Genomic DNA, 24331 nt, shown 5'->3' on the forward strand with positions numbered 1-24331 from the left:
AGGGTTACCACCCCATGTTTCAATTGCAACAATTGTAATAAGATAATTAAGGGATCAGAGAAAAATAATCTGGTGAAAATTAAATTATAAATATAAAATATATAAAATATAAAATTAAACTCATAATGAATGCAATATGTGAGACAAAAAATATAGTCTATGTGCTGAAATGCCACTGCGGTCTTGCGTACATGGGCAACATTCGGCGAAAAATAAAGATAAGAATGATAGAACATGAAATCAACGGACCTAGAAATCATCAGGAGCAGTACATTTCAATAAAAGTAGCCATAACATCAGCCAAATGAGATTCATCATATTAGAAAAAGTCATGATCAGAGATAACATGGACACCAGGAAGACATTGTTAAAATGGGAACTGCATTGGACAAAGGGACTAAACACACAGATAACAACTGGATTAAATGACAGAGTTGAAAACGCTTGTTTTAGATAAAATCAGAATGAAGGTCAATATGTGGACAATAAATGGAACTTGAACAGCGGGAAACGTATATGTGGAAACTGAAACACTATATATTCACGGGTAACATTTACATTGATTCAAGTTTAGATTGGAAGGTATGATTGGTGATATATTTAGTTGTGCTTAATATTTACATAGTTATCGGTGTATAGACAGTCCACATAGAGAAAACACCAATGACGACATTACTGAGATTGCAATAGACAGAGGCATGAGAAACTATCATTGAGGCTTACTGTGCTCACCATGCAAATACAATATTTTTACAACCTAAACATGTTTAAACACACATGAGCTGCAAGGGGCTGACATCTTACTCCCGTAGACATATAAACAGAATTTAAAGGATGAACACTGTGATAATGAATTAAAAAATGAAAGAGAAACATACCCAAATCTTCGGGTTGATACAGTAATGCCGGCACAAATTGACAGGCACCATATATCCCCAGTATGCCTGCCATGTCAGCTGATTGGATTTAAAGTTTTACATCAGTCCGAAGACAGGATCCTTAAACCTGTTGATCTCTTAAATGAGAGTAATATACAAGGATCGTTCATAAATATCTTTCATATTTTTAATATGTTTATGCACATATAAATCCTGAGTGGTTGACTTTTTACTTCTCCTGTAGACATTGCATTGATTTTACAGCATAAACACTGGGATAACGCATTGAACAATGAAACGTGCATATATTTAAAACTCGCATTCTATATAGAGATACTGTCTCTAAATGGTGAGCACCATACACTTTCTACAGGTTAACTTGTCTGCCAATCGTTACAAATAGTCCTACCTCAAGATCCACAAACACATAGGTTTTTAAAATAACACAGCATGAAAACATGGCATGCTACGAGGACGCTAGATGTGATATGTGGGAGATAACATTGGGGAATATTTGGTGAGTTTCTAAGAATTTCTGTATAATTTTGGTATTTTAAAGAAAAGTTGAGTTTGATAATAATTAAATACATGCATACATTTCCAGGTTCACAGGTGCAATTGAAAGGAAACACTTGGTTTCCGATTACAAGATCAATGTCATAAAACAACAACATAACAGTGGCTTAACTATTGGTATAAGTGACACACGATATCAGCAAAACTTATTTTGTTATATTATTTTAACGGCAATTGGTTTAAGTGAGAGGATGATTATTTCAATGAATACGATTTCATTAAACTAGAACTCAGGACTTTCAGAACACGGTGACACTTTTATAGATTGGAGTTTTGGGTTGGCATGTAGCTCATACATTAGAGAACCAAGGTTAAAGTGATGAATTTCATTAAATAATGATTGATAGAAATAGATCCAAAGCACATACCTGCATAGAATTAAGGGTTCAGTTTGAAAGAAATTGGCATGCTTAATTTTTTTAAAGTTTAAAGTGATTTTAGTGAGAACATAATAAAGCATAGGAAAGGGAAACAATATAGTACAAATAATTATGCTACGAAAAAGACATAACTAAACAGTTCAGTTCATCTATGAAATAGAAAAAAACTATGCACTGTCTGAAATAAGAAGAGTTTGGTTGTACAAGCAGAAGAAAACAACCGTATTACATATGAATTATATACATAACTATGTTAACAATAATATACATAATTATATGAAACGAAAATAAAAAGAAAAGTCAAGGAGCTTGAGGGACTTCTTGTTGGGTGGGTGTATGTGCAAAGGAACGTTGTGCACTGTCATCTAAGTACTGTGTAACAGGAGACCACAAAATCTGGCCCTTCAAATTTGAAGACATGGGAGAGACGTCCCAATCTGCGATTATAGCAAACTGCATACCACCAAGCCTGAAAAGACAATTTGGTAAAGTCTTTCCATTCCTTGGTGAGCTGCTGAAAGGCAGTCACCAACAATAGATCCAAAATACGTGTGTCACGTGAGAGTGTGAAAAATTAAGTTAACCTGAGCCCAAACTTGTTTCCAGAAGCACAACACAGAAGGGCATGCAAAAAGTAGATGTTTTAAATCCGCCTGTGGAAAGAAAATGTCCAACATGTGTCAGATGTAGCTGAATTCATTGTATGCAAACATGCAGGAGTCAGTAAAAGCCTATTATATAAAAGGAAAAGGGACTGCATGATATTTGCTGCCCTAGATGGTTTCCTGATTTTGGTCCAAGTTTTTGTCCAGGGAAAAATTGACCAGTTAACCTTCAAATCAGACTCTCAAGACAACTCCACCTTTGATTTGGTCCTATTAGAATCAGATGAGAGTAAGAGGGAATAAATAGTAGATGCTTTGGGAGAAGAATGCAACAGATTTGTCCACTGATTAATGGGGGAAGATGTCGAAGACAGAAAGAGTAGACATTGTTCATAAACAGTACAAAGGGTATTGTGCAATTTTCTATTTGCTCTTGAATGCCAGGGGAAGGTCAAATTGATGATAAAATTGGGAAAAGGGTAAAAGGTATTATGCTCAAAAAGTTGGTGCACCCAAATTAAACCTTTATTGCTCCAGGACTTCCAGTAGATAGGCCTAATATTAACTAATATAGCCTTTTTATGCCAAATGGTAGATCTAAGAAAAGTGTCAATGTCCATGGAAGACTTGTGAAGAATGGAGTCTAGAAATTTACATGAATGCTTAAGAAAAGGTGTAAAGGAAGATTGTGACTTGCGAGTGAAGGATAAATATTCCTTAAAAGAGAAGGGGAGGAGAAAAGTATTTTCCACATCAACCCATAATGGACCCATAGATGTGAAACTGGAGAGCCATCTAAAAGATGCCTTGTGATTTTTAGGAAAGTTGGGAAATGTAACCCCCTCCCTCTCTGACTAAGTAGGGACATGCAAGATTTTTTATGATTCCAAAGGAAAGAAACAAGAATAGAATTAATCCTCTGGAAATGTTTAAAGGGAATGGACAACAGGAGATTAGATATGGTTACCAATATAATGGGGCTTAGCATCATTTTAATGGTATCCAAACAACCCCACCAAGAAAGATGCAGAGGATGACATCTAGTAGTAAAGTGGTTCATTTATGTATGCATTTTTCTAAATTCAGAGAAACGGAAGAGGAAAAAGAGGGATCAAACCGAAGACCAAGATTTTTGATGTGCTGTGGATTCCAAGAAAAAGTGGACATAGCAAAATCTTTTTTAAATATCAAGGGTAGTGTTACGCATTTCTCATTATTTAACTTATAGCCAGAGACATTGCTATATGAGGAAACTTCTTGCAAAAAACCTGGTAATGACAAAACGGTCTGGGAAAGGAACATTAAAACATCATCAGCAAATGTTGCAAATTTGATCTGCAAACCATTAAACGGAAATCCGGGAATATCTTGATTCTGTCGCAACTGGGAAAGAAAAGGCTCTAATGCTAAATTAAAGAGGAAAGGGAAAGCGTACAACATTGCCAAACACCCCTTCTCAAATAAAAATAAGAAGAGGTAAGGCCATTAGCACAAACAGCCGCTCTTGGGGCAGAATACAGGAGAGAAATGAGGGAAATGTTTTGGGGCCAAAGCCAAACCAAAGAAGAGTATGAAAGAGAAAGGGCCAATAGACATGATTGAATGCTTTCTCTGCATCTAAAGCAATTGCACCATCAGGACCAGAGACTTTATCTTTTTTGAGTGTGCTCAATTCAGTGTGTAATTCAGTTTCTGATACCTCAGTTTCCAACAATGAAAGGTCAATACATTTATCTGCAGGTCTAAGAATAGATTAAAGATATTGAGAGATGTTTAGGCCAGATGTTTCATTGTAAGGTGTATAAAAAGATTTATAGTACTGAGCAAATTTATCCCAAATTTCAGAATCCTTATATCTTGGTGTTTGAGTTGCATCAATAATTGATTTGATATTACATGTATTGTTCTTAACCTTAAGGTAATTCGCAAATAGTTTGCCCGACTTATTCAAACCACCACAGAACTTTACGCTAGACCTTAGCAAAAGCAAAGAAGCATTATCTGTAGATTCTTTGTTGAACTGAAATTTAGTGCAAATAAGTTCTGATAAACATTCTTTTGATTTGGACGTATAAAAGGAATGTTCCAGTCTCTTTGTCTGTGCCAAAAGGTCAATTGTATGATTACGTGAAGCCCTCTGCTTTTTAGAAACATAGGTGATGATAAAGTCACATGCAGTTGATTAAAGGCATCCCAAATAACATGAAAAGGGATATTATGTGTTTGATTAATGTGAAAATATTCTTTAATAAACAACTCAAAGGAGGAGGTAAAATTGGGATCTAAAAGGAGTGAGTTATTAAAACGCCATCTGCACGGAGTGCGAGATCAAAAATGTCGATATAACTGTAGGAAGACAGGGCCTTGATGAACAGGGGAGAAGTAAGTGTATTCTCTCAAAGTGGGGTTGCAGAGTCACCAGGCATCTGTTAATTTCCATTGCTTAATAGTATGGACAAAACGTTTGTGAGTGTTATTTGGAATAAAAGTAACCGTAGAGTTACGCTCAATAAAGGGATCTACTATTTGGTTACAGTCACCAGCCAGAATAAAATTCCCTTCAGGGTATTTTACAAGAATTTGATACAGGCCAGACCAAAAATGGGAGTCATTGACAGTAGGAGCACAGATATTTATCAAAGAGACTGAAACCTTCTCAATCAATAGTTTAGTATGGAGCCATCTACTAACATCATCAGATTCCTGAGAAATCAGCTTAGCACACAGCGATTTATGACATATATCAATCAATCAATCAATCAGGTGTTTTTTAAGCACGACTACTCACCCGTAAGGGTCTCAAGGCGCTGGGGGATGGGGGGGGGGTCGCAGGTTCCAGTCCATCGAGGAGGGGGTTTGTCGAAGAGCCAGGTTTTGAGGTTTCTTGCGAAGATGGGAACGATGTTATCTGTCTGAGGTGAAGCGGAAGGTTGTTCCAGGCTCTGGCCGCACAGAAGGAGAAGGAGCGGCCTCACGATCTAGTCTTTCTGGTGTGGGGGATCACGGCGTAGGAGAGCTGGGCTGATCATAGGGTCCTCTGGGGTGCGTGGAATTTGAGTTGGCTGATCAGATATGCTGGTCCGATGTCGTGGAAGGCCTTGTGAGCATGGGTTAGCATCTTGAAGGTGACTCTAGCTTCGATGGGGAGCCAGTGGAGTGTGCGCAGGTGCTGGGAGATGTGACAGTGTCTTGGCAGGTTGAGGACCAGTCTTGCGGCGGTGTTTTGGAGGTTCTGTAGCTTGCGGGTGAGGTTTTTGTTTATTCTGGCATAGAGTGCGTTGCCGCAGTCGAGCCTGCTGGTGATCAGGGCATGAGTGACGGTCTTTCTTTGTTCGAAGGGGATCCATTTGAAGGTCTTACGTAGGAGGCGGAGGGTGTGGAAGCAGGAGTTGATCTGGTGGTCCATTTTGAACTCTGAGTCCAGGATGATTCCCAGGCTGCGTGCATGGTCCTTGGGGGTGAGCGGGCTTCCGAGGGCGGGGAGCCACCAGGTGTTGTTCCAGGCATAGGGGTTTGGGCCCATGATGAATACTTCTGTTTTGTTGGTGTTTAGTTGTAGGCAAGTGTTTTTCATCCATTTTGCAACGGTTTCCATGCCTTCTCGAAAGTTGTGTCTGGCGGTGTTGGGTTCGTTGGATAGGGAGAGGATGAGTGGGGTGTCATCTGTGTATGATACAATGTTGAGTCCCTAGGTTCTGACGATGGGGTGAGTGGAGCCATGTAGACATTGAAGAGCGTAGGGCTGAGGGAGGACCCCTGGGGGACTCCGCAGGTGGTAGGAGTAGGGTCCGAGAGGAAAAGGGGGAGTCTGACCCGCTGCGTTCTGCCGGAGGGAAAGGAGCAGATCCAGTCGAGGGCCTTGTCTTGGATCCCTGTGTCATGGAGTATGCGTATTAGGGTCTGGTGAGAGTCTGTGTCGAACGCCGCTGAGTGGTCGAGGAAGATGAGGGCTGCTGTTTCTCCTTTGTCCAGTAAGGTACGGATGTCGTCTGTTGCGGCGAAAAGGGTGGTTTCCATACTGAAGTTTTTTCTGAAGCCGATAAGAGGAGTCGAGGATGTTGTGCTCTTCGATGAATGTGGTGATGGCTTTCTCGATGACTTTTGCTGGGAACGGGAGCAGGGAGATGAGTCTGTAGTTTTTTAGGTCGGTGGGGTCCGCTGAGAGTTTCTTTAGGAGGGGGTTGATCTCAGCGTGGTTCCAGTCATCAGGGAACAAGGTGGTTGCCAGGGAGCGGTTGATGGTGTGGCAGAGCATGGGTGCGATGGTGTTGGCGGCTCTGTTGAAAATGTGGTGGGGGCAGGGGTCCGTGGGGACCCCGGAGTGGATTGACTTCATCGTCTTAAGTATGTCTTCGGTGGTGAGGTCTGTCCAGTTGTCGATCGCTGGCTTCAGGGTGTCAGGGATGGTTGGTGAGGGTTCAGTGTGTTGGTTGTCTTCGTCAAAGTTGTGGAAGATGCTCTTGATTTTGAGGTGGAAAAAGGTGCTGAGTTTGCCGCAGAGGTCTTGTGAGGGAGGGATGTCAGTGGACTCACTGGTGGGTTGGGCGAACTCCTTGATGATGTTGAAGAGTTCTTTGCTGTTGTGTGCATGAGTGGAGATTCTGTCTTCAATCGCTTTTTTCCTCGTTTTTCTGATGAGTTGATGGTGGGCGTTGGTGTCGTCTCTGATGTTGTTGTGGGCTTCTGCGGATTTGGTGTTCCTCCATGCCTGTTTTCGAGGCGGCGGCAAGTGCTTCTGTACTCTTGAAGTTCGGTGGTGAACCATCTAGCTTTCTTGACGTGGGTGTTGTTTTTTTTGAGGGGGCTATAGTGTTGGCGCTATCGGATATCCATCTGAGCAGGGTTTGGGCTGCGGTGTTCGGGTCGTCGTTTTCCGCGATGGTAGGGGTGGAGTTGCTGAGTGATGAGGTTAGCTGGTCATCTGTGATTCTGGTCCAGTTTCCTCGTGGGAGCAGTTGCTGGTGTCTGTGGATGGTGGGTGTTCTGAAGGTGTAGTGGACGCATCGATGGTCAGTCATGGGTGTGGCTGAAGGTGATGGAGTTTCCTGTTGTGAAGAGGGGGTTGAGGGTGTGTCCTGCTGAGTGCATGGGTTCGCTCACAATATGGCGAAGTCCAATATTGTGGAGATTGTACAGGAGGGATGTGGTGCTGGGGTCCAGGGATTGTCGAGGTGGAAGTTGAGGTCTCCCAGTAGGGTGTAGTTGGTGAAAGTGGTGGCATGCAGGGAGATGATGTCTGTGATGGAGTTGGCGAAAAGTCCATGTGGTCCAGTGGGTCGGTAGATGAGGGTTCCGCGGAGGGTGGAGGTAGGGCTGGCCAGTATCTTGAAGTGAAAGTGTTCCATCAGGTCTGTCGGCTCGTCGGGGAGTGTGCTCAGGCAGAGGGTGGATTTGTGGACGATGGCGATTCCTCCTCCCGGGGGGGTGGGGCGATCCTTTCTGGAGATCTTGTATCCTTGGGGAATGGCGATGGTGATGTCCAGTCCCGAGATGGTGTTGGTCCAGGTTTCAGTAAAGAATGCTACGTCCGGGGTGGTGCTGTCGAGGAAGTCCCAGATTTCGGTGGCGTATTTGTGGAGGGATCGGACGTTGAGGAGCATGCTTTGCAGTGTCTTCGGTTCAGTTGTGTTCTTGCGGGTGGGTTGCATTAGGTCCGTGGTCTTGGCGTGCTGCAGCTGTGCCGGCAGCGGTGACAGCTGAAGGGTCCGTGGGTGTCAGCTGGTGATGCTAGCTTGCAGTTGTTGTTGCGGCCTGGGTTGAGAGCGTGGAGTTCCACTGGGTTGTAGCGTTGGTGGTGCAGAGATCGAGGGTTTCTGGCTCTGGTCGCAGTCGGGTCGCAGACGGCCGCAGATGGGCTTGCCTTTAAGCCGCCATTTTATGGTCCTCTCTTCTTTTCTTGTTTGGTATGAAATGTTGATGGTAAAAGTAACAGGGTTTTCACTGTATGTAGACTCATTGTCAGTGAAATTGCTCTCCCTCCCTCCCTCCATCGCAGCTTCACCATTAACCCCTTCGATGCTCATGACGGAATAGTTCCATCATGAGCATCGGTGCCCCTTTGCTCATGATGGAACCATTCCGTCATGAGACCAGACGCACGAAATCCTTCTGCTGCAGACAGCAGGGGGATTTCTAATATTCCCCTGTGACCTTGGGAGCTGGGGAAGAGCTTTTCCAGCTCCCAAGGCCCCCTCCCTAGTTTCTGTGCAATGACTATCAGCGCGCACGTCGCGCTGTCGTCATTGCACAGAAACCGAAACTGAAATGAGACTTTAGGCTCCTTTCAGTTTCATCTTCTATGTGCTTAGAGGGCTATCTGAGCCCCCCGGGCACGTAGAAAGACGGGAGAGGTATCATTGGAAAGGGGAGAATATCCCTTTCCAATGGTACCCCTCCCCAGTGGATCCCTGCTTGGGGATCGCCCCAGGAGGGCGATGCCCACGCAGGGATCCACCCACTAGACACCAGGGAGAGGGGAGCGGCCCCTTGGGCAAGGGCTTTTGCTCCCCCCAAATGTTTTGGGTGTGATTTAGTATTTTTGCCCCCCGGGGGGCAGATGGGGCAGTAGCCCTCAATCAGCCCCCCGGGCGGCAAAAAGTCCACTAGACGCCAGGGATATTTACTTTTGGCCGCATAATTTATTAGTGTGAGGCTGCCCATAAAGGGCATGTCAATGCCCCCACCCCGCAACATTTACAGCCTTTCTGTCCCCTCTGGGGGGCATTTGGGGGCAGTAGCCCCCAATCCGCCCCCCCGGGGGGCAGATAGCCCACCATATGCCAAGGATTTTTTTTTTATTATAATTTGTGGTGGGGGCTACCCAATATGGGCATGCCCATGCCCCCACCTACCACCTGCAAAAATGAAAGCCTTTCTGCCCCCCTCCTGTGGAGGGCATTAGCCTCAAATCTGCCCCCGGGGGGGCAAAAAGCCTAGTAGACACCAGGGATTTTTTAGGCAAATTTTAATTAGGGTGGGCCATTGGCATGCCCAAAATTAAAATTCTAATTTGCCCAAAAAACTCCCTGGTGTCTAGTGGACTTTCTGACCCCCCTGACGGGCAGATGGTTGCATTAGCCCCCATTCTGCTCCACCGGGGGGGGGCAAAAATCCCACTAGAATCCAGGGATTTTTTTGGAGCAAATTTGAATTAAGGTGGGGGCTTCCAAAACGGGCATGTCCATGCCCCCACCCTCTCCCTGCAAAAATTACAGCCTTCCTGGGGGCAGTAGCCCCAAACCTGCCCCCCCCAGTGGTGCATAAAGCCCACTATATACCAACGATTACGCTGGCTTTTTTTATGTGTGTGGGTTGCCCAGAATGGGCATAGCAATACCCCCACCCCCCCAAATAATAGCCCAGTGTTTCTGCCCCCCTTGGGGGCATATCGGGGCAACCCCCTACCCCTGATATCCCCTCCCCCCAGGGTGGCAGAAAGACGACTAGGCACGGAGATGTTTTTAGCAATATGCCTACCTGTGGATTTTGGGTCCTAGCACAACCAGCACATAGGAAAACCTACCAAACCCACACATTTCTGAAAACTAGACACCCGGGTGTTAGACCTGGCACCATTGGCGTGGGTCACCCTTCCATTTTTGTCTGTGCCTCAATGTATTTTTGTGCTGGTGTTAGCTGCTCTGGGCACTGTGCCACTGCCATCCAGTGCCACAGTGCAAGTGCTCCCTATGGGAAAATGTATTACGTCAATGTTTGGCTTATTTGGTTTACTATCAGTCCCTAGTAGAGTGCACCACGGGTGCCAAGGGCTTGTATATCCAAATGCTGCTAGTGGGCTTGCAGCACTGGTTGTGCCACCCACAGAAGCAGCCGGGTAAAATGTGTCTAAGGTCTGCCATTGCAGAACCTGCATACATTCTGGTACTGTTATGCTGACTGGGCAAAGTGTCCCCACTTGCCAGTCCCTAAACCTTCCCTTACCTTCATGTTAGTCACCCCTATGGTAGGCCCTAGGGCAGGGTGCATTGTAAGGATAAGGTAGGACATTCCCTAAAGTGTGTGGCATGTTCCAATAGTGAATTACAGCCATTTTCGTTTTTCACTATTGTAAGGCTACCTGCTCTCCATAGGACCGAATGGGCTGCTAGATTATAACACTCTATAATGCTAGCAGGCTCAGGAAGCATGGTAGAAATTCATGTTTAGTATGCCTGAACTCGGAATAATAAAATACATCTTTTAGCAAAGGTTATTTTAATATCCTGGGTTTGCAAATGCTACTTTTAGAAAGTTAGCCTTTGCGTGCCTAACCATTTCAGTCCGCCTCTGTAGGGAGGGGCTATCTTCTTTGTGTGTAGCTTGAGTGACAGGGCTGGGAAGTTCCAGGAGACAGGCTGGGGCTGCCAGGTGGTGAATAGAGAGATTCCACCAGGATGGGTGGGAGGAGTGCACCTTGACTCTGAATAGGGCAGTGCTCTGCCACCACAATGCTGGCTCCACCCCCTGGGGAGCGTCTGATGTCTCTGCCCTGCCTGCTGAAAGAAGAAGCCAGAGTCCCAACAACAAAGTGCTCCTCACTGAAAAGAACTGGACTGGGATTATGCAAAGGCCCCCCTGGCCTGTAAAGACAAAAGAAACTTGGTATAAATGTAGGAGCCCTGCACCTAAGAAATCAGATCCTGATTGAACCACGAAGAAACTCTGCCTGACTAGAAGGACCTGGAAGAAGCTGAAGGAGGAGTAACTTTCCCTGACCTGGGGGATTGGCATGCAGTTGGTGCCTTGCTGAGAAAGGAGAGTAAAAGACTAAGGGCCATATGTAGGTAGCCTAATACCGGTCGGTAACGGCGATTATCGGTAAATATACCGTTACCGACCGGTATTTAGGCTTTTGCTATGTAGGGGGAACATTTCAGGATTCGGTAAAATTACCGAATCGGTAATTTTACCGATTCGGTAAATACCGAATCCTGAAATGAGATGTAGGTGACACTCAAATGAGTGATGTGTAGGGAAAATAATTCGGTATTTAGCACCAAATATATGTTGGTGCTAAATACCAAATTCATTGCAAAAGCAATATTTTGCTGGACTAACAGTGTCATGTGGCAGACATACATGCCCTTAGGGCATGTATGTGCGCCACATGTGCACACATGCAGGAATCAGGGGTGCAACAGGGTGTCAATGTGACACCCTGCCACCCTTGAATGTGCTCCCCCCATTACCGAATCGGTATTTACCGATTCGGTAATGAGGCATACGTCCCCATTGATTCAATCAATGGGAAGGTATGCCTCATTACAGAATCGGTAAATATCGATTCGGTAATTACCGAATTTCTCTGATTTGGTAATATTTACCGAATGATTACCTACATACGAGTTACCACTTCTTAAATACCGAATCGGTAAAGTTCGGTATGTAAGAAGTGGTAACCTGTATGCTACCTACATATGGCCCTAAGTGAGACTTTGCACTTTGTTTCAACAATCTCCAAGGGCTTGGAAGAAGAGCTTGCCCCCTGAACTGAGTACCAGGACCATTGGACTCATCTGTCTGTCAAAACTGAGTTGCCTGGACAATTCTTGCTTGTTTCCCGCTGGATTTGGCCCCAGTACGACTCGTACTCCATCCGCCGCGAAGCCGTGTCTTTGCCGCCCGGCACCATGCGTCTACGCTGATCCAAAAGCGTTAGTACGCGCCGTATCCCTCCCGGCCACATCGCACCTAACCTTCCCCGCCGATTCGAGTCGTACAGCCTTGGCTGCTGAACCCTGTACGCCAGACACAAGATTCATTGTCCCGCAGGTACGGTCTGTACGCTGCTAACGTACTGCACTGTGCCGTGCTCAGAGCAGAGACGCCGCATCGCACCGATCCTCCCCGTACGCTGTACGGCACCGAGAAGTGTCGCCGCCTATCCAACGAGTCGCACATCCAGGTACGAACCGTACAGAGCCTGAAAAGAAGCGTAATTGACTAAAAGAAGCCTATTTTTGTATTTTAAGCCTTTCTACAAGAACATTGAACTTTGAAATAATACTGTGGTCATTTTATTAGTTATTCTGGTCTTGTGCTAAGCCTTATATAAAGAAAGATATTTTTATTCAACCTTGACTGGTGTCCATTTGTGGTGTGTCATTGTATTACTGTATGTCTTCCCAAATGCTTAACCTATGAAGCCCTGAGAATAGTCTTGACTGCTTGCGCCACACTACCTAAAGGGTGAGCAGGTGTTATTTGAAAGGGTGATCCCCTTATCCTGACTTAGAAGTAAGAGTCCCTGCTTGTCACAAGTGCATACCTGTGCCAACCAGAGATTCCCAATTCTAACACTGGGGGAGTCCAGTGAGGTATGGCTTGTGTGGGTCCCCTAACGTTTTCCTACCCACAATCCCCTCAAAGTTCTATGTGGGAAAGTTCTGGAATCTACGTGGATCCACAAATTTCCTCACACCCAGCGTTTCCCCAGGTCTCCCGATAAAACTGATACCTCACTCGCGTGGGTAGGTCAAGTACCCGAGACAGGCATGGTCACACATGTCCAACCCCACAGTGTGGGGGAACGCTGGGTGGGAGGAAATTTGTGGATCCACGCAGACTCCACAACTTTCCCACACAGAAATTTTAGAAAAAAGTGAATTTTTGGGTGACGTTTGAGGTTTACAGGGGATTCTGGGTAGGAGAATATGGGGGATCCACGCAAGCCATACCTTGTTGGACTCCCCTGGGTGTCTAGTTTCCAGAAATGTGTGGGTTTGGTAGGTTTCACTAGATGGCTGCGAGACCCAGGCCAAAAACTCATTGGACCCCCCCATGCAAAACGAGGTTGGATTGTGATAGGTCATTTTGATGTCGCCTCAATAGGTTTGGCGCCCTTGCCTGTCGCGGGTCCTTGACCCACCCATGCAAGTAAGGTACCATTTTTATCAGGAGGCCTTGGGGAATGCAAGGTGGGTGGAAATGTGTGGATCCACGTAGATTCCAGACCTTTCCACCACAGAAATGTGGGGAAAATGTGTTTTTTTCACAATTTTTTAGGTTTGCAAGGGATTCTGGGTAGCATAACCTGGTGGGAGGCAGTCAAGTCACCCCATCCTGGATTCACCTGGGTGTCTAGTTTTCAAAAATATATAGGTTTGTTAGGTTTCCCTAGATGCCGGCAGAGCTATGGTTTAAAAACTACAGCTAGGCACTTTGCCAAAAAAGGGTCATTTTCACTGCAAAATTGAGGTGTGTCTATGTTGCGTTTTGTGCCGTTTCCTGTCGCGGGCACTAGGCCGACCCACACAAGTGAGGTAACATGCTTCTCGAAAGACTTTGGGGAACGCGGGGTGGGTGGAAATTTGTGGATTCACGCAGTTTCCAGAACTTTCCACCACAGAAATGTGGGGGAAAATTTGTTTTTTTGACACTTTTTTAGGTGTGCAAGGGATTCTGGGTAACATAACCTGGTGGGAGGCAGTCAAATCACCCCATCCTGGATTCCCCTGGGTGTCTAGTTTAAAAAAATGTATAGGTTTGCTAGGTTTCCCTAGGTGCCGGCAGAGCTATGGTTCAAAAAGTACAGCTAGGCACTTTGCCAATAGAGGGTCATTTTTCATTGCGATATTGAGGTGTGTCCGCGTTGCGTTTTGCGCCTTTTCTTGTCACGGGCACTAGGCCGACCCACACAAGTGAGGTACCATTTTTCTTGGAAGACTTTGGGGAACGAGGGGTGGGTGGAAATTTGTTGATCCACGCAGATTCCAGAACTTGCCACCACAGAAATGTGGGGAAAATGTGTTTTTTTGGCCAATTTTTAGGTTTGCAAGGGAGTCTGGGTAACAGAGCTTGGTGGGAGGCAGTCAAGTCACTCCATCCTGGATTCCCCTGGGTTTCTAGTTTTAGTACATTTATAGGTTTTCTAGGTTTCCCTAGGTGCCATCAGAGCTATGGTTCAAAAACTACAGCTAGGCACTTTGCCAAACAAGGGTCATTTTTCATTGCGAAATTGAGGTGTGTCCACGTTGCGTTTTGCGCCGTTTCCTATTGCAGGCACTAGGCCGACCCACACAAGTGAGGTACCATTTTTCTCGTAAGACTTTGGGGAACGCTGGGTGGGTGTCAATTTGTGGATCCACGCAGATTCCAGAACTTTCCACCACAGAAATGTGGGGAAAATGTGGGTTTTTTAAAAATGTGTTAGGTTTGCAAGGGATTCTGAGTAACAGAACCTGGTTGGAGGCAGTCAAGTCACCCCATCCTGCATTTCCCTGGGAGTCTAGTTGTCAAAAATGTATATGTTTGTTAGGTTTCCCTAGGTGCCGGCAGAACTATGGTTCCAAAAACTACAGCTAGGCACTTTGCCAAAAAAGGGTCATTTTTCATTGCGAAATTGAAGTGTGTCCACGTTACGTTTTGCACCGTTTCCTGTCGCAGGCACTAGGCCAACCCACACAAGTGAGGTACCATTTTTCTCGTAAGACTTTGGGGAACGGTGGTTGCATGGAAATTTGTGGATCCATGCAGATTCCAGAACTTTCCACCACAGAAATGTGGGGAAAATTTGTTTTTTTGGACAATTTCTTAGGTTTGCAAGGGATTCTGGGTAACAACCTGCTGGGAGGCAGTCAAGTCACCCCATCCTGGATTCCCCTGGGAGTTTAGTTTTCAAAAATGTATAGGTTTGCTTGGTTTCCCTAGGTGCCGGCAGAGCTAGGGTTCAAAAACTACAGCTAGGCACTTTGCCAAAAAAAGGTCATTTTTCACTGTGAAATTGGTGTCCACGTTGCGTTTTGTGCCGTTTCCTGTCGCGGGCACTAGGCCTACCCACGCAAGTGAGGTACCATTTTTCTTGAAAGACTTTGGGGAATGCGGGGTGGGTGGAAATTTGTGGATCCATGCAAATTCCAGAAATTTACACCACAGAAATTTGAGGAAAATGTGTTTTTTGACAATTTTTAGGTTTGCAAGGGATTCTGGGTAACAGAACCTGGTGGGAGGCAGCCAAGTCACCCCATCCAGGATTCCCCTGGCTGTCTAGTTTTTTAAACATGTATAGGTTTGCTAGGTTTTCCTAGGTGCCGGCAGAGCTATGGTAAAAAAACTACAGCTAGGCACTTTGCCAAAAAAGGGTCATTTTTCATTTCGAAATTGAGGTGTATCCACGTTGCGTTTTGTGCCATTTCCTGTCGCAGGCACTAGGCCGACCCACACAAGTGAGGTACCATTTTTCTTGGAAGACTTTGGGGAACGCGGGGTGGGTGGAAATTTGTGGATCCATGCAGATTCCAGAACTTTCCACCACAGAAATGTGGGGAAAATGTGTTTTATTTGACAATTCTTTAGATTTGCAAGGGATTCTGGGTAACAGAACCTGGTGGGAGGCAGCCAAGTCACCCCATCCAGGATTCCCCTGGCTGTCTAGTTTTTTAAACATGTATAGGTTTGCTAGGTTTTCCTAGGTGCCGGCAGAGCTATGGTAAAAAAACTACAGCTAGGCACTTTGCCAAAAAAGGGTCATTTTTCATTTCGAAATTGAGGTGTATCCACGTTGCGTTTTGTGCCATTTCCTGTCGCAGGCACTAGGCCGACCCACACAAGTGAGGTACCATTTTTCTTGGAAGACTTTGGGGAACGCGGGGTGGGTGGAAATTTGTGGATCCATGCAGATTCCAGAACTTTCCACCACAGAAATGTGGGGAAAATGTGTTTTATTTGACAATTCTTTAGATTTGCAAGGGATTCTGGGTAACAGAACCTGGTGGGAGGCAGTCAAGTCACCCTATCCTGAATTTCCCTGGGAGTCTAGTTTTCAAAAATATATAGGTTTTCTAGGTTTCCCTAGGTGCCGGAAGAGCTATGGTTCAAAAACTACAGCTCGGCACTTGGCCAAAAAAGGATCATTTTTCAATTTAAAATTGAGGTGTGTCCACGTTGCGTTTTGCACCGTTTCCTGTCACGTGCACAAGGCCGACCCACACAAGTGAGGTACCATTTTTCTCAGAGGACTTTGGGGAACGCGGGGTGGGTGTAAATTTGTGGATCCACGCAGATTCCAGAACTTTCCACCACAGAAATGTGGGGAAAATGTGGGGAAAATGTGGGTTTTTGCAAATGTTTAGGTTTGCAAGGGATTCTGGGTAACAGAACCTGGTTGGAGGCAGTCAAGTCACCCCATCCTGGATTTCCCTGGGTGTCTAGTTGTCAAAAATGTATAGGTTTGTTAGGTTTCCCTAGGTGCCGGCAGAGAATGGTTCCAAAAACTACAGCTAAGGCACTTTGCCAAAAAAGGGTCATATTTCATTGCGAAATTGAGGTGTGTCCACGTTACGTTTTGCGCCGTTTCCTATTGCAGGCACTAGGCCAACCCACACAAGTGAGGTACCATTTTTCTCGAAAGACTTTGGGGAACGCGGGGTGGGTGTAAATTTGTGGATCCATGCAGATTCCAGAACTTTCCACCACAGAAATGTGGTGAAAATGTTTTTTTTTTTAAAATGTGTTAGGTTTGCAAGGGATTCTGGGTAACAGTGATGGAGCAGGGTTTTTACTTTAAAACCGAATATCTGTTTCATTTTCGCATGTTATAACTAAAAGTACTACTGATTAATTATTAATTATTAAAAGTTTGTCGAATGTTGTCTAACCAACCTTATTAACAAGAGAATTACACGTGGGAATGCTATTGCATGGCTAAAATAATAAGTGAACTAAGTTGGTGAGCAAAGTGACAGAAATCGATGTTGCTTATGTGATGTTATTGTGTTTTGCGCTTAAATTAATATGCAATAATGGCTTTTTGATGTCGCAAATGGCTAGATAAATACACACACATAAGGGTATTGGCAGGGGAATAACACTGTATAATCATTTCCGTGCAGTAATTTTGTTTTATGTTTATTTTTACATAAGTTGACTAATGTGGCCTACTACAAGATGGCCACCATCCGCAGCCTGCATTCGAGTAGATGGAAATTTTACAAAAAGGCTTCGCTCTGCCTGTGACCTTGCACCTCCGATGAACTGAAAAGCCATGAGCATGATGACAAGACCAGGAAATCTGCCAAGTGCGCCTGGAAGGTGGAGATGTTGCAATTTTGAAATTTTGACTTTACGAACTTATAGTGATCCCAACATTTGATACAAATGTACCTAGTAGAGACATCCGTAGATGTATCGAATTAGTTATGAACATTCAATTTTCCTATTCATTATTTGGGACAATCTATGTGTGAGAAAATCTCGCACAATATCGAAAATGTACCAAGATGACATTATTTCCGCCAGTCTAGAGAGGTCTAGCGCCACTTCTTCCCGAGCTGATGATCCGAGGTCCCTATGCTGACGGAGAGGACGATGACTCTACATGACGGCAGGAAATTTTAATTTTTCTACAGAGGACCGGTTCTGACTTAGGATCTGACATTTAGACAGAATAGGTAAATATGAGAGAAATTAATTTGCATTTAATTGGCTTTTCTTACAAATTTTAGAAAAATGAACATTCTGTTTGAATCTCTGTCTCGGGTGGTTATTTCTGGTCATGTTTATTGAATTTATTGTGTATTCTTTGAAATGTTCTTCGCTAGATTTAAAAACAACTAGCTGGTCGCATTGACCTCAAAGTACAGGCAGATCGGATAGGTATTAAAAGGTGTGTTTCCCCTTATACATGGCACGGATAAGAGTGGTAGGATGAATGTTGGTGTAATGGGCCCCACCAGCATGTGATGTGTGTATGCGTGTGTGACTGTGAGATCACTCCTTCCGTGGAAGTAGAGGGGATTCGGAAGCTCTGATCTGCACCAGTTTCTTGGTAGCAGAATGATGGTTAGCTATTGTCTTGATCTGGCGAAATTGCGTGTATATAGGCTTGTTGATTATTGATTGATATTTGTACTAACACTATATCTTGAAGTTGTGTTGAGTTTTTATGTATTGTGAACGGCTTCTGGGACGTAGGGAGTCGGTGACAGTTCCGTAGTAGAGCAGAGGGAGTGTTGCTCTCAGAAAAACGCGGGATTGTTGGCCCTGTATGCAGACAGGGGAAAGCGTGTGACAATTGAAGTTGCGCGTCACATTGTCTGGGTTCGATAAGGTAGCATCGCCGTGTGTTGCCATTAGAAACGTATTTTCTGTGTGAAAGAAGTGTATATGGTAGCGAAGGTTGTCTGTGAAGTTCTAGTCTTAAGTCCCAGGGATCCGTATGGTATTGTTAAAGCTTATCACTAGGAAGGTAATAGGTATTCTCTGAGCTTGTTAGAAGGACAGAGCAGAGGTAAGCGCTGTTTTGTTAACGTGTGATATAATTCTGTAGTAGAACAGACTGTTCGCTGTTCTCGGGAAAGACAGAATTCTGTGTGAATGTACTACATTTTCTGGTGTGTAAGTGCGTGAATGAGAAGGCATTCTGGTTAATTGTGAAACTCTTAGGAGCATTCCGGAGGAAACAGTTAATTGGTGCTTGTTAGAAGGGTAAAGTAGAGGGATGTGCTACTTTATCAACGGAAGTAACGATTCTGTAGTAGGGCAGAGGTAAGCGCTGTTCTCGGGAAAGGCAGAATTCTCGTGGGAAAGGTCTTTTGCTGTTCTGTGGCTAGCGAAGCAGACAATGGAGATGTTTGTATGTTGTAACTAACAGACTCATAGAAGTTGAAACAAAGTCTACCAAGTAGTCTTGTAAAGGAGGGGTAGACGAGAGAGACAGGAGACAGGAGCAGAAGCGACTGCAGCGACTGCTGACGTCAGGGAGACCGCGCTGTGATTGGACAGTGGGTTAGAACGGTGGAAGCGCAGAGATTGGTGTGCTAGTGTACGCCGCGCTAGGATTGGGAGACATACAGGGTGACGTAGACGCTCCAGGATTGGTGCGTTGGTGTGAGTCGCGCTGGGATTCGCGGACTGAGTCAGTGACGTAGACGCTCCAGGATTGGTGCGTTAGCGTGAGTCGCGCTGCAATTGGACAAGAGATCGTACAGTTGTAAAAAGAGTAAACAGCTAGTGGAAAATAAGAAAAATGTATTACCACGCTGAGGAAAAGAAGAAGAAATCCTTGTTTAGTAAAGTAAAGAACTGGTTTGACAAGGGTAAAGATATAGTGACTAGGGAAGGACAGTTACTGCCCCCGATAAGAACCCCGGCATCCTTCATGGTTGCGAAGTATGGGTATCATACCTGCATTTGGTTAGATAACTGGGTGAAGTACACAAAGGACGGTGGAGTGTTAGCGTTCCCAGAACATGGTTCATTTAATCTGGCCATACTGAGGAACTTACGGGAGCAGATGATGAATCTAGAGCCTTGGCCTAGGCCGACGCAATTTGAGGCATTGACTGAATGGGAAGACGAAATGCATGAACGAGAGAAGCAGAGGAGTGGGGTTAACTACAGGTACATGTATTGGCGAAAGTATGATCGCGAAACCCATCATGACCGGATGAGAAGGTGGCGAGATGCTAGTATGACCGAGGGATTATATCCTGTAAGAACGGCAGAGGAATCAGGAGGGAGAAAGTGTACAGAGAAAGAACATAATGTAGAACCCAGGAGATATGGGGCAAATGAGTCTGATGATGATGTCTTAGAGGATATGCTCTATAAAAGACCACCCCCGTATAGACGAGAACCAGAGGTAGGAACAGCAGTGACCCCGATGAGAGACACCCTGAGGATTATTAAGACAGAGGGTACCACCCCTGGGTTGAAAAGCAGTTGTTCTCTGGCGGAAAGAGAAAGAGAGAGAGAGAAGGATAGAGAGAGAGAAAGAGAGAGAGAAAGAGAAAGAGAAAGAGAGAGAGAGAGAGAAAAAGAGAGAGAGAGAGAGAGAGAGAAAGAGAAATAGAAAAGGAGAATGAACTTGAGGATGAAAAGACCAGAGAACTAGCAAGAACTACCTTTGAACTGACCGAGAAGATCAGAGAGCTGACTAAAAATCTTGAGGCAGTTACAGTGCCTGTGACAATAGGTCCCGGTTATGCCGATTTTTGACAAGCAGAGGACGGGCGAAAGTGGTTTGACGGTACCATATGTGGGCAATAGATTGATTGTTCCTCTGGAGCAGGCAGAAATGAGAGCAGGAGAAACCCAGTGGAGAGCAGGAGAAAATCAGTGGAGACATACCATATGTGGAGGAGAATTGAGTGTGCAGACTAACTCAAGTATTAATTCTGGATGTGTGGAAGGGAACAGAGGATCGATCTTAGAACCACCAAGAATGACAGAACCAGGGGTTGCAGAAAAATCTGTGGGAATAACTGCTGAAGATTTGAATGATTGGCTGAAGGCTTTGCAGAAGAAAGAAAGAGAATCACAGGGAATTGATGTAGATAGGCTACGTATGGAAATGGAGGAGATGATTGTAGGAACACTCCCTACAGAAACGCTGAAGAATTATCAGGAAGGGGAAATCCTCTTCTTGTGCAAAAGCATCACATGGAGAGCAAAGAACATACATGACAGGTTGAAAGGAATAGCCAGTGAATTGGGAATTGACATGGACAAGGTAAAAGCTTTACAAAAGCCTTACCGAGTGGATTTTACAGATAAAGATATTGAGAATCTGAACAATGCAGGCCGAACAGGGCAGATTAAGGAAATGATTGCTTTACTGAAGAAATGGGGAGATGTAGAGAAATGGAAAGACAGATGGTACTGGAAGCGAGAGGATGGGGCAGATAGAACTTACTTAGCATTCCCCCTGAAAGAAAAAGAGAAAGCAGTGACAGCTTACCCCATGAGGGAGATTCCAGGAGGTGGGTACGTACATGTCCCATGGACCAGACAGGATATTTTATCATTTACAAATGATTTCCCTCGACTAAGGGAAAAGCCTGTTGATTGGTACAGACAGGTCGACAGATTTGTAAAGCTGTCAAAAGTGCTGTGGATTGACCTGAATAGTCTGTTTGATATTATTGTACCAGCAGACCTGTGGGCAGAATGTAAAATAGTCATAGACTGGCCCACTAAGGAATACCCAAGAGATCCAAAAACAGGAGCTCCAGACCCGGAGGTAATGAAGAAGTATGAGCAGGTTATGGTTTTCTTGAAAAATAAGGTACCTCCCAAGGAAACAGACTGGGTTAAAATAGATCGAACACACCAAGAATTGAAAGAATCAGTCCATGCTTACTATGAAAGACTGATACTAGCTTTTAAGCAGTTCAGTGGAGATGAACACCTGGGAGACAAGGATCTGAGCCATTTTGTATATAGATTTGTGTACGGTTTGCGGACGAAAATCAGTGACATGATAAGGCAGCACACCGTAGACTGGCAGAGTAAGAAGATTGATGAGATTCTGAGACATGCAAAATACTTCAGTGATGAGATTGAGGCAAAGCAGAGGAAGCTAAAAGAAAAGGCAATGTGGGCACAGGTGAAAGTTGCAGAAAGTCAGGAAGCTCAGTTGGTTGAACAGGCAAATAAACTAGGAAATAAACCCAGGTTTGGTCCAGGAAAAGGAAAAGGGAACATAGAGGAAGCCAAGAAAAAGTTCCCATGCCACAACTGTGGAAAATTGGGACACTGGAAATCCGAGTGTAAGAACCCACCGTCTACTAATGATGATAATCCATCATTGAATTCACAGGTGCAGAGTGAGGGGTGTGGTCAGCATCGGCAACAGCAGAAGGCTGATAAGCAGCAGAATCAGGTGCCAAAACCACCCTTGCCACAGAGAAAAGGATCTCAGAAGTACAGCCAAGAGTCGGGATTCTACGATGAAGAGCAGGTAATCAAACCAAAACGCGCAAGCGCAGTTTCTCAGTACTGGCTGAAAAATGAGGGAAGCGACTCTGAAGGAGACTTCTGACGTTGCCGAAGAGAGGAAGAGCAGTGCGTACTTGGCGCAACTCTAGAAATAGACCAGGCAGGGCCTTTTGTAGATGGGAAAATTAATGGTGAAAGTGTCACTTTCCTAGTTGACACTGGGGCCACGAGATCAACTGTCAGGTCAGCTGATATAAAGAATCTTCCTCTCTCGGATGAAGCAATCCAAGTGGTTGGTGTGTCCAACACACAGATTAAGACTCTACTTACTGAACCAGTAAGGGTTAGAATAGGGAAATTTTCAGATATGCACCGATTCGTGGTGTGTGACACAAGTCCTGTGAACTTGCTAGGCAGGGATCTGCTATGCAAGATGAATTGCACTATTTTCTGTACTCCAGATGGAATAACCTTTGAGACACCTGATGAGGATGTTCTATATAGAATGACCATGGATAACAGAGAATGTGAGGCTTTGGGAACATATGCAATATTTAATCCAGATGCATTGCCCCCAGAATTGAAACAGACAGTGAAAGCAGCAGTTTGGGATTTTACTGGAGAAGATGTGGGTCTGATGAGAAATGTAGATCCAGTAAAGATTACTGTGAAAGAGGGAGTGGTTTACCCAAACATACCACAATACCGATTGACACCTGAAATAATTGAAGGAATAACACCCATAATTGAGAAAATGATCCAGCATGGGGTGTTAAGAGAAATATTGAGTAGCCCATGTAATTCACCGATAATGGGACTGAAGAAACCTAATGGAAAGTTCAGAATAGTACAGGATTTGAGAAAAATTAACAAGATTGTTGTACCATGTTGTCCTATTGTACCAAATCCATCAGTGATTTTGTATCAGATTCCCCATGATGCAGAATGGTATGCTGTCATTGATTTATGTCATGCTTTCTTTTCAATTCCTTTGCATCATGACAGCCAGCCAATATTTTCTTTTAGATTTGGAGAACGGATTTTGGCATGGTGCCGAATTCCACAGGGGTATACAGAGAGCCCTTCAATATTTAATCAATTGCTAAAGAAATCTCTGGAAAGTCTGACAATGCCTGAAAATTCTGTCTTGGTCCAATATATTGATGACCTACTTGTGGCATCAAAAACCCGTGAAGCTTGTGAAGTAGACACCATTGCATTACTGAATCACTTGGCAGATGGAGGATTAAAAGTATCTCCAGCCAAATTGCAATTCTGCAAGAAAGAAGTCCAGTATCTGGGACATAACATTGAGAAAGGCCTGAGAAAAGTGACCATTGACATGATTAAAATCATTAGAGGAATGAGAGCCCCAATGGCACAAAGAGAAGTGAGAATGTTCCTGGGAATGGTGGGTCACTGTCGTCAGTGGATAAGTAACTTTTCCCTGATTGCAAAACCATTGATGAAATTGACCAAAAGTGAGGTGAAAGACCCATTAGAACTAAACCCAGAAGAAATGGCTGCATTCAGAGAGTTAAAAGACAGACTATGTTAAGCTCCTGCCCTAGGAATGCCCGATTATGAAAAGGAATTTGAGCTGTATTGTAGTGAGAGAAATGGATGTGCACTTTCAGTGTTAATCCAGAAACATGGACGTCTGAGGAGGTCCATTGCCTATTTCTTAGCAACTCTTGACCCAGTAGCTGTGGGTTTACCAGGTTGCCTGAAAGCAGTAGCTGCTACCTGCAAAAGTCTGGAACAAAGTGAGGGAATCATAATGGGATACCCTGTACGGGTATTCATACCTCATGATGTGGCAATCCTTTTGACAAGGAGCCGGACACAATTCATGTCTCATAGTCGGCTGACTAAATATGAGAAAGTCATTCTTGGTGCAACTAATGTAAGCCTGGAGAGATGTGTGAATGTGAATCCAGCGACACTGTTGCCTGATGCCGAATGTGTGGGAGTGAGAAATGATGTTGATCATGACTGTCTGGATGTACTTGATTACTGCACAAAGCCAAGGCCAGACATAAGAGATCTGCCACTGCCTGAAAGTGATCATGTGTTGTTTGTCAATGGATCTTGTCTGAGAACAGATGAAGGAGTGTTGAGTGCTGCATATGCCTTGCGTAAAGTCTCGGAAGTTGTGGAAGCATCACCTTTGAAAGGAGTTAAATCCGCTCAGGTGGCAGAATTGTTGGCACTGACAAAAGCATGCAGGATTGGG

The sequence above is a fragment of the Triturus cristatus genome, chromosome 9, assembly GCF_964204655.1.
Source record: "Triturus cristatus chromosome 9, aTriCri1.1, whole genome shotgun sequence".
NCBI lineage: Eukaryota > Metazoa > Chordata > Amphibia > Caudata > Salamandridae > Triturus > Triturus cristatus.